Raw genomic sequence first — 12,038 nt, 5'->3', positions numbered from 1 at the left:
CTCTCAAAAGATAGTTAGGAATGTTTCTCTAAATATCAGTTGTACAAAACTGAAAAGGAGTTCGAATTTTTGTATGTATTAAGCTCATACTTACAACTCTGTAATTTTGGAATTTATTTTCTTGTTAATAATATGAAGTCGTGTTTGACCAAGTGATCATTTGAAAGAGTATATTTAGCTAGTTAGTATCTCAACTCGGTCAATTATAAAGGCCCCCTGCATTGAAGGAGGTTTTTCTTCTTTTTTGTTTGTTTGTTTACTATTCAGTTTAGTTTCATTATTTACTTTTAGCAGTATTTGTAGTTTAGGTTGATTCCCTGTAGTTTGTTTTCTTTTAATTCTGTTCAGTAGCATAATGTTAGAATTCAATGGTACAGTCTTGTTTCTCCTATCTATTTCATGAATGACACTTGTTTTGTTTTAATAGGGTAAGGTGGAAAAGTAATAAGGATGCATTGTTGATTAGTTTAGTTATTGTTTGTTTCCTCTGTTATTTATTTCCTAGTTTAGATTGCCAATGCACTGTGTGAATAAATGTTTTTGGTCACCATTTCAAGTTGATATCGATCCTAAAATAAATGGTTAAACATTCACTTCACGTGAGGATTGAAATCAATTATTTACTCTATGCATATTTGATTTACTTCTTTGAACTATAAAGTACAGTAAGTTTCTTGTTTGCCATCTCAAGAAAGTTATCTTTAAAAATTGAAGGCTTGGACAACTAAAAGTACTTTCATTAGTTTCATTCTTTGTAATTATTTTGATTGGCCTTTGTTGGGCTCCAAAAATGGCACTCATTACCATACATTTTTCACCTATGCTTCCATTATTTCACTCACTATTCATCACCTTGTCACTCCATTTTTCCTACTATTCACCATTAATGGGTCTCATTCATATTTTCCAAATATTGTTTATTTTTAAGCATTTTTGAGAGAAATTCTTGATTAAATATTAGAAAATAATATATTTTACTTTATATATGGAAAGTGGGTTGTTTTGGTGACATGTGTAGGTTCCAAGGAAGCTTCCAAGACACCTTTATGTGGCCTTGAATGATCAAATTCGAATTTGATAAGATAAACCTCATGGAAAAGATCATGGAGAAGATCATGGACCTCATGGAGGAAATCATGGAGGATAGGGTTATGTGTCTAGATGGTTGAGAAATGTATGGAACTAAAAGAGAGATTAATGGATCATCATTATGAGTTTGTTATCTCCTCTCATTGTATAAATAGGAGTACCTCCTCCATTCCAAAGGGAGGACTCTTAGAGCATTGTATCCAACTTATGATGGCATAGAATAAAGCTTCATTTTTCATACATTTCTATTATGTAGTTTTACTTCCATTATGTAGTTTTTAGATATAAGTTTTCTTAATGTAGTACATGGAATAATTTGTCTTGTTCTTAAGAGAATTGAGCTCACTCTAAAAGGATGAGAGAAACATGTTATTTCATATTAGATCTTGTTTCATTTCATTGTTTAGATGTTTAAGGATTTGATTAGTGAATGAGTTTTGAATTAAAATCTTATCAGCATGTGAGAGAACAACCAAGGGTCTAAGTTAGACTCTCTCTCTATTTGATTTGCATGATAATTAAAATTCATTCTTTTGCTTTTATGTTTCAAGTATCATATGAGGAGATACCAAGAGTTTAAGTTAGGCTCTCTCTCCAATGATTTATATGGTAATTGAAATTCATCATTTTGCTTTCATGTTTCAAGTTAATTCATTTCTTATGCTTGTGAATGAATCTTAGTTTATTTTGGATTAGTACATGAGAGGACAATCAAGAGACTAAGTTAGTCTCTCTCTCTACTTGAATCTAAACAATAATTAAGTTCATTCTCATGTCTTCATTTCAAGTTTTTTTTAGTTTTATGTAATCAATGATTTCTCTATGATACTGTAGGGAAGGACAACCAGGACCTCCTTAGTTAGGATCCTCTTCCCTTGCATATTATATTGAATCTTAAATTATTTAGTTAGACATAGGTTAGTTTCCTACTCCTGCATATATTGTGCTGGCATCATCACAAGCTTACGAGTTTCCCTGGTTGATAATTTATGCAGCAATTTAAGTCCAATAAATTGCCCAACATTTTGGCGTCGTTGCCGGGGATGGTGCTAACGGATTAGGCATTAGAAATTTAATTTAGTACTAGTATTTTTCTTTAGAAAAAAATAACTTGTGAGGCTAGTTTTAAATTCAATAATTTTTTAAACCCCCCCTGCATGAATAAAAACGAATCAATCAATTAGTATGCTCTCTCCCTGCGCTTCGTGCGATCAGGAAGATCAGAGAATCTATTGATTTTGTTCAAATAAAAAAACTCTTGCTGGAGAAGTAATTTGCACGGAGACAATAGAGAATTTTGTGAATAAAAAAAACATCTTTAAATTATTTTTTAAGATGAAATTTAGTTTTTTTTAATTTTAGATTTAAAAAATAAAAAATAAAACATTTAGTTTGTTAGTTTTAGATGTTTTTTAAAAAATAAAAAAATTAGTTTTTAATTTTAGATTAAAAAAAAAAATTCCACAAAATAATAATACTATATGTATCATAACATATATTATTATTATTAAAAAAAAAAAAACTAACCATTTTGTTTTGTTATGTTTAGATATTAAAAAAAATAATTAACCATTTTCTTTTGTGTTTAAAAAAAAAATAAAAAAAAAAAAAAAAAAAACCTTGTTTTTTTTCTTTTTCCTTGTTTTTTAGATAATTAAAAATGCAAAACATTTATAAAAAAAAACAACTTTTTGAAACAAATGCAAAATATATAAAAAAAAAAAAAACAAAATATTAAAAAAAACAAAAACAACTTTTTGGAAACATTGCAGCTTTTCCTGGGTGATACCATTCTTGATAAGGGTAAAAAGAGAAAGGATACAGTTTGCATTGTTCTGGTTGATGATACCTATGAAGAGCATAAGATCAGAATGAACTTAATTGTTTCTCCCACAGGCCTTGGATTAGATCCACAATTTCCTTACTTTAAATTTTTCTGGGAATTGGTATACAGGAAATTTAACACGGCATTCATTGTTAACTTCACATCGGCCAAGATGGTGCTCAAGAGATATGTGTGCCAGAGGATGCGATATTGCTGTCGTTGTTGCATCTTCTCCACATATTCACTCGACACATTCCACCAAGGTATTGATAGGACTGGATCTTCAAGCTCTCTTGATCGATAGTCCTCTACAATCCTTCCGTGTTTTGCCAGATAACAGCATTTCAAAAAAAAAAATCGCACTGGACATATATACATCGTGGCATATCATGGCAGGATGCACACCTCAAGATGGTGTTTTCAGATCCTGAAAGAGAAGCAAAATCATTTATAAGTCGCCCTTCACAATCCGAATCCAAGGTCAATTCCTCAAGAGGTACATCTCTGGCATTAAGTGATGCTCGGAGGCGACTAGCTTGAAGACCAACTTGAAGACTGCCACGGGAAGATGCAATATTAGTACACTAGGTTGTGGCCAGGTTCCATCAAATGATGAATGAGTTAATAAAAAAACAAATAAAAAATTGCAACAAATAAAATGGGATTCGGATTTCGTTCAAGCGCAGCGATAATGTCAATATCTATAGACTCATATTCTCCCCAACTGCCTAGTAACATTTATGGTTCAGCGCAATCTTGCTGGGTCGATGTCCAGATGGGTTGTGAACAAGCAGTGCCCCAAATTAGTGATGGTTATCAACATCTGGTGAGGTTGTTAGGCAATTCATATCCAATGAAGACGAAGCTCGGGGTGACGGAACAGCTGATTCAGTAAATCCAGACAAAGGACGCAACTCCTCAGGTTTGTGTGCAAAAAAAAACATACCCTTGTACAATTTGTTTCATCTTTGCATAACCGAGTTCGATATTGAGCAGGGTGCAACCAACAATCAAAAAAAAAAAAACACACACAGATCACCACGTCTACAAGTCCCTTTCCTGAACTCTGGACAAGGAACAGAAGTATAGTGATACTTTCGAGGATCTCGTCTTCTGGCATTTTCTCCAGGGTGCACAAATGGGCACTCAGTCCAATCATGAGAATAAGCTCTAGAACAAGGTCTCACTTTGAAAGAATACATTCGAAACTCATCAGTGCTATACACGCCATTCTTTATGTCTGGAAGAGAAGGATCCACAGGATACTCTCTCTTTTCAATACCATCAGCACAATTCCTTGATGCCTCGGAAATCTTCGGAGATAACATCAGCACTTTAGGATTTTGTGGTTCAAAATATGACGAGAGATGTGGCAACGAACCCAGACTATTGGACCCTTGTCCAGACAAGTCAGTATTGCCATACTTTGAAACTCTACTAAGAACCTTTGTCCAACCCCTTGCCCTGCTATGATATTATGCTTTTATCATATTGTTCAATATGACCTTGGCATTAAAGAGCTTCGGGGAAACCACAATCACATCTACAAGCCTCCTTCCATTAGCATCCAAACAATTAGCATCTGCGTCTGACTGAAGCAATAGCCTCACGGCTTCAACAGCAAAAATAGACCCTCCTGCAGCAGCACAATGTAGAGCAGTGCTCCTGTTCGACACTATTGTTCAATATGACCTTCACTTGCCAATATTATCGTTCTGTTTGGATTTTTCTTTTCTATTTTTAGATTAATTTTTTTTTGTATTTATTGTTATATATTATATTTCTTTTTATTTTTTTATTTGTTTTGATTTACATTTATAAATGTTGGATTTCTTTTGATTTGTATTTGTATATTTTTAGTAATAATTTTTATTTTTATTTTTTTTTATTTGTTTTGATTTACATTTATATGTTTTTAGATTTGTATTTGTATATATTTAGTTATAATTTTTTTTTAATAATTGATTTGTTTTTATTTATATATTTAAGTAATGTTTGACTTGTATTAATATATATTATGATTGTATTAGTATATTAATTATATTAATATGTTATAATTATATTAATATGGTTAAAACAAATAAAAAAATCAAAACAACATTTTTATTTTACATTTATTTTCAATTAAAAGAAATGGATTTTCTTAAAAAAAAAAAAAAAAAAATACTAAGTTCATTTTAGTGATAGTTTATTTTTAGGTTTTCCAAAATAAATTTTGTTGATTCTACAATTTCAAAAGAAAATTCAACTTGAATAATAAATTACAAATTTTTTGTTTTTAATTTATTGTTTAAAAAAGAAGTAAAATCAACATAAAAAATGATGTTTCCATTTATTTTTATTTAAAAAAAAAAAAAATCACAAAATTCACGCAGACATGAAAATAAAAAAATAGGATACTTGGAGACACATTTCGAGAATTCATTGGAGGATTCTTATGACGATAATAGCTTCATGTTGGCATTAAACTCATACTAGCTTTCTGTTGAATACTTTTATATGAAATACTAACATGCAGAACACAACAGATCTTTCTAATGCCAATCTTTTTGTCGAACATATTTCGTCTAACATCAACAGGGAGTATTACCTTTCCATGGTTATTTTAAGAATGGATTGATTTTAAAATCATGATCACGTCAATTTTAACACATTGTCTCTCCTTAATTTGTTTTATTTGGTATGAAATTTTTTGCATAAGAATCATGAAGAAACTGGCCATTTCTTCTAGAGCACACTTATGTTTTCTTTGTACCAAGTTTTTTTGACAGGTTACAGGATAATCAAGTGAACATAAGGAGATTACATTGTGACGACAATTGGTCTTCCAAAGACTAAGTCATGAAAGTTTCTAAAGACAAATCCAACTCTACAACCACTCCTTTGCGACTCCCTTTTTGCAAAATATTTTCCACCAATTGTCCATGTCCATAAAGCATACCTTTGCCATGTCCATTTTTCACAGCAAGAGTTCTTATTCATACACCATGCATTTCCTTATTGTCATTTTCCATGTCATTGCCATTCCCCTTCATTTCCGCAATAAAACTCTGCTTGAGTCAAAGTCCTCGAGTCTAAGTATCATTGAAAAAACACCTAGAGGCTTGCATGCCTTAATGGCAAGTACTCTTGCCAATGAACAATGGGAGTACATTAATATCCCTTGTTCGTTGGATCTTGTAGGTGACTCGACCACGACACATTCATTCGTACCTACAAAGATGTGTTAGGCATCCTGACTCCCATTGGAATCAATGATGGGAGCTCTTGTGTTGGCTAGGGGTATTCATTAACAGCCACTAAGTCAACAACTTCTTTCTATGTTCGACATCGACACATTTAATCGCATAGTAAGATTTGTGCCATCGAGCGTTGAAGACTTGAAGACCCATATTTTGTAGCAGATGAAGCCAATTTCTTTTCATTGTTTTTCAGTTTGCCATCACTTGAGGACAAGTAAATCAATAAGGCTGGGAGGGAAATGTAACTTATATATTTTGTATACCTTCCAAGCCTTATAGATTTTCAGCCATATTTAGCAGACTCATCAGATTCATCATCCAGCAGCAGATACGACTTTCAGCCATGTTCAACAGACTCCTCGGATTCATCATCTAGTAGCAGAGGATCCAGCAGCCGATACGACAACACAGACCCATCTTTCATCCACAACTTGAAGAAGAAGCTTCAGATCAGAATTGTGGCAGCTGAACATGCATGATTCATCCACTTCCTTAGGTAAGTAAGGTATGATGTTTTCTAACCTTTAATCTTGAAATTCTTTTTAGATGCTAAAATGATGATATTTGGAAAATATTCCACTATTTCACTATTTCCTTTCTCATTTAAAATTTCCAAAAACCATCAGTTGGGGAGGGGATAATTTTACACTTCATTCTTTTTCCTCATTCATATTACATCTTAACCCACATAGTCTTCCCACAATAAAAACTACTACAAAATGATGAGCATATGATTAATCTCAACACAGTATATAATGATTGTAAACACAAGAACCAATCATTAAAAAGAGATCTCAACAAAGTAAATAATGATTGTAAACACAAGAACCAATCATTAAAAAGAGATCAAAGTAAATAATGATTGTAACACAAGAACCAATCATTAAGAAGAGATCAAAGTAAATAATGATTGTAACACAAGAACCAATCATTAAAATATGTCAATGCTTTGCAAACAAATAAAAGTTATCCAAAGATGTGCAAAGTTAAAAGGAAGCTCATTTAAGAATCAAATCAAGTAAGTCATTGTAGTAGCTTGCATGAGGACATGCAAGAACTTCAGTTGGGGAGTATGTTGGGCTCCAAAAATGGCACTCATTACCATACATTTTTCACCTATGCTTCCATTATTTCACTCACTATTCATCACCTTGTCACTCCATTTTTCCTACTATTCACCATTAATGGGTCTCATTCATATTTTCCAAATATTGTTTATTTTTAAGCATTTTTGAGAGAAATTCTTGATTAAATATTAGAAAATAATATATTTTACTTTATATATGGAAAGTGGGTTGTTTTGGTGACATGTGTAGGTTCCAAGGAAGCTTCCAAGACACCTTTATGTGGCCTTGAATGATCAAATTCGAATTTGATAAGATAAACCTCATGGAAAAGATCATGGAGAAGATCATGGACCTCATGGAGGAAATCATGGAGGATAGGGTTATGTGTCTAGATGGTTGATAAATGTATGGAACTAAAAGAGAGATTAATGGATCATCATTATGAGTTTGTTATCTCCTCTCATTGTATAAATATGAGTACCTCCTCCATCCCAAAGGGAGGACTCTTAGAGCATTGTATCCAACTTATGATGGCATAGAATAAAGCTTCATTTTTCATACATTTCTATTATGTAGTTTTATTTCCATTATGTAGTTTTTAGATATAAGTTTTCTTAATGTAGTACATGGAATAATTTATCTTGTTCTTAAGAGAATTGAGCTCACTCTAAAAGGATGAGAGAAACATGTTATTTCATATTAGATCTTGTTTCATTTCATTGTTTAGATGTTTAAGGATTTGATTGGTGAATGAGTTTTGAATTAAAATCTTATCAGCATGTGAGAGAACAACCAAGGGTCTAAGTTAGACTCTCTCTCTATTTGATTTGCATGATAATTAAAATTCGTTCTTTTGCTTTTATGTTTCAAGTATCATATGAGGAGATACCAAGAGTCTAAGTTAGGCTCTCTCTCCAATGATTTATATGGTAATTGAAATTCATCATTTTGCTTTCATGTTTCAAGTTAATTCATTTCTTATGCTTGTGAATGAATCTTAGTTTATTTTGGATTAGTACATGAGAGGAAAATCAAGAGACTAAGTTAGTCTCTCTCTCTACTTGAATCTAAACAATAATTAAGTTCATTCTCATGTCTTCATTTCAAGTTTTTTTTAGTTTTATGTAATCAATGATTTCTCTATGATACTGTAGGGAAGGACAACCAGGACCTCCTTAGTTAGGATCCTCTTCACTTGCATATTATATTGAATATTAAATTATTTAGTTAGACATAGGTTAGTTTCCTACTCCTGCATATATTGTGCTGGCATCATCACAAGCTTACGAGTTTCCCTGGTTGATAATTTATGCAGCAATTTAAGTCCAATAAATTGCCCAACAGCCTTACAACTTCACCTTTTAATTTTTGACTTAGGATTAAATGAGAAGATAGGATAGATGCTCTATTTTCCCTTCCTTTAACTTAGATTTTGATTAGTTAACCTTTAGGAAATTTAGACTCAGTTTCTCATAATTCAGACTATACATCATTAGGAATCAATGAAACATGCAAAAAAAAACAATACAAAAATAAATAAAAAACGAAGTAAGAAGGGTTAACTAGCTTATACAGTGCACTACACTTCATCAGCTTATGAGCCTCGGTTGATAATTTATGCAAAGAAATTTAGGAAACTAAATTGACTGAACACTTTGGCACTATTTCCAGGGAAGTGTAACTAGGTAACTTTATCTCTTACATTCAAAAAAAATTTATATGCATAGAGAAAGAGACTCTAGGGGTAGATTTATAGCTAGAGGTAGGATTTCAATTCCTACAACACCACCTACTCCACTAAGAATAGGAAAATATACACCTCCATCCAAAACTTATATTCCCATCCATAGAACTCCTGAAATCCTAGGGGCAGAAATCCAATCAAAATAATCTCCTACTTCATTTACCAAGTTAGTCCTAGAGGAGAAAAATCTTGAATCTCCAACAACAGGAGTAGCCTTCTTCACCTCCACAAGGGAGCACATTTTAGTTGAAGAATTAGGAATGCCTAGTGAGGAAGAAGAAGTACAACCTCTCTCCCATATCCATTAATAGAAGAACCAGAGGAGGAGAAAGTAACATTGTAGCTTGAACCCTATACTAACCTTGAAGAAACTATAATGGCAGAAGAAGGAGAGGATGGAGAATTCACACTATTTGGAGGAGGGGGTAGAGTAAGAGGTAGAGGAAATAATGGAGGAGGTAGAAGAAATAATGGAGGAGGAAGAGGAAATAGGGAAATATATAATTATTTTGGATTCACTATAGTGGATAAAGAAACAAATGCCACAATGAAAAATATCTCACCTTCTATCCTCCCAAACTTCCATGGGTTAAAAAGTGAGGATCCTGAAACATTTTCATTTGAGTTTGAAGCCTTGTGCAGAACCTATGATTATCTAGAAGACTCTCAAAACCTTAAGTTGTTCCCTTCAACATTGAAAGGAGCTATTTTGAAGTGGTTCATGGGGTTAGTCACTCAGTCCATTAGAATATGGAAGGACATGAAAAAAAAAAAATTGGATAGGTATTTGGATTATTGCATGCCTACCAATCACAAAGATGAAGTGTTCAAAATGATGCAAAGAGAGGATGAAAATTTAGAGGATTTGATTGAGAGATTCAACTATAATTTGAAAAAAGAAAAGATGGACAATTTAGATGAAGATACCTTAAAAGCTCTTTTATTAAAATCCATTAGAGATGAGTGGATAGATATCCTTAACATGATGGGGAAGGGAGATATCTCTCAACTCCCATTAAATGATATAGGAGAATTATGTGTTAATCTCTCATGAGGAAAATCCAAAACTGGGAAAGGTCCAAGAGATCCTTCTCTTGTTAGAGTAAATAAATCTGCAACTAGATCAGTGAGTAGGGAAGAAATTGGTAATATGCTTGATGAATTCAAAAAAGATATTTTAGGGATTCTTAATGAGAAAATAGACACCCTTAAGTTGCAAAACAAGTAGAAAACTGACACTGGTGCTTTAGCTATTTTATGTCCAAAATGAAAAAAAAAAACATGCTCTAAGAGAATGCCCTTTAGATGCAAAAATTATATAAACTTGTATGATTTTCTCATAGAATCATGAAACCAAGGGTTGTCCTTCGATTCTAGGTCTTAAGGCTATTTTTCAAGAAGAAACAGTTCCAAATTCAGCAAAACCTTTTTGCTTTCTGTCTAGAAAACCATGGCAGGGGCCACAAAATCAGGGATTTAACAATCAGATGTATTTACAACCCCTGCCAAATTGGAATTCTTGGTAACAAACTTTGCCTCAACCTTAATCTCAATCTCAACCTTGGGCACAAGGAGTACAAAATCCTTATGGGATATTTTCTCAATATTATCAATATCCTCCATCGTATTAGAATTATCCTCCCCCACACATTCCACAAAAAAATTAGCAACCACAACTTCAAAATCATAACCCTCAACTTTCATTAAAATTTCCACAAAAAATTCCACACAAAATCCACAACAGAACCAAAGTCCTCAACCCTTATTGCCATTTCAGTAGAGACCAAATCAGCTACCTACCCAACCATTACCAAACCCCAACAATAAAAATCCTTAGAATACATACATGGTGGAAGGACAACAATTTCCAACTTATATGATCACTCCTCTAGGTCTCAATGATGTTCAATTAAGATCTGGTAGGATATTAGAAAAGGAAAGACCTTCTGTAGTTATTCAGGAACAAGACAATTCTGAGGAAGATTCTCTACAACCCAATAAAAGTTTTGAGGGAACATCTCTCCAATACCAAATTACTAAAAATAAAAAACAGAAAGAACTAGTGAACTCAACTCTTATCATTGAGTAGCCAGTATCTACTTCTGAACCTCCTTTTCCTGAAAGATTACAAGTTGATAGAGGAGTAGAAAAACAGATCATGTTGCCTAATTATGATTTTCTAGATGAATTAAAAAATGTTTGCATCAAATTTCCTTTGTTACAAGCCATTAAGGAGATTCCAATCCTAGCTAAAACAATAAAGGAGTTGAGCATAAAGAAACCAGGAAGAAAAGAAAAAGAAACAAAAAGAATTCACCTGGTATGAAAAACAACAAATATAATGATGGGAAAAATTCCCATACAAAAACATATAGATCCAGGAAGTCCAATTGTGAGAACACACATCAATGGAGTTGAAATTCCTAATACATTGATTGATTTAGGGGCAACAACAAATATCATGAGCAAACAAACCATGGAACAGCTCAAGATTCCTAATCTTCTTTACACCCATACTCTACTGCAATTAGCGGGCAGATCTGTAATTAAACCAGATGGAGTGTTAGAAGATATTTCAGTATCCTTAGATTCTTAGGAATATCCTATTGATTTTATGGTCTTAACCCCCCAGAAAAATCTAGGAGGACATCCACTCATATTAGGAACACCTTGGTTGGCCATAGTTGATGCTTTCATTAGTTGTAGATCTGGTGATATGTATATTTTTAATGGGAATTCAACAAAGAAATTCACTCTATATCCTCCAATAAGAACAATCACAGAAATAGATGACAAAGAATGGATTGATGATGAAAATGACATTCAACCTCTCTTTACTATTTCAGATATTAGTGAAGATAGTCAAATCTTAAATACAATGGAAAATTTTGAATCATCTACAGAATATGAACATGATCAATTTCAAGAAAAATCAAATATTGAATATTTGTCATCTAGGCAGATGTCTCTTTATTCTATGGAAGAATTTGGTAGCTCTACAATTGAAATCTTTCCAGGAAGAACATTGAACATAAACAATACCTTTGAGAAATTACAACAGGAAAAGCTAA

The 12,038-nt window shown here is 32.6% G+C and overlaps 1 pseudogene; it reads right to left on the bottom strand.

The window, feature by feature from the left end:
• Positions 1–12,038, bottom strand: part of LOC149210771 (zinc finger CCCH domain-containing protein 24-like) — a 148,779-nt pseudogene that overhangs the window by 55,382 nt on the left and 81,359 nt on the right.

This window comes from Pinus tabuliformis, chromosome 1_2 (assembly GCF_031772625.1).
Source record: "Pinus tabuliformis cultivar Carrire ecotype Pingquan chromosome 1_2, CPIR1, whole genome shotgun sequence".
Taxonomy (NCBI): domain Eukaryota; kingdom Viridiplantae; phylum Streptophyta; class Pinopsida; order Pinales; family Pinaceae; genus Pinus; species Pinus tabuliformis.
Note: the sequence above shows the minus strand (reverse complement) of the source record. Positions and strands in the feature narration are given on the sequence as shown.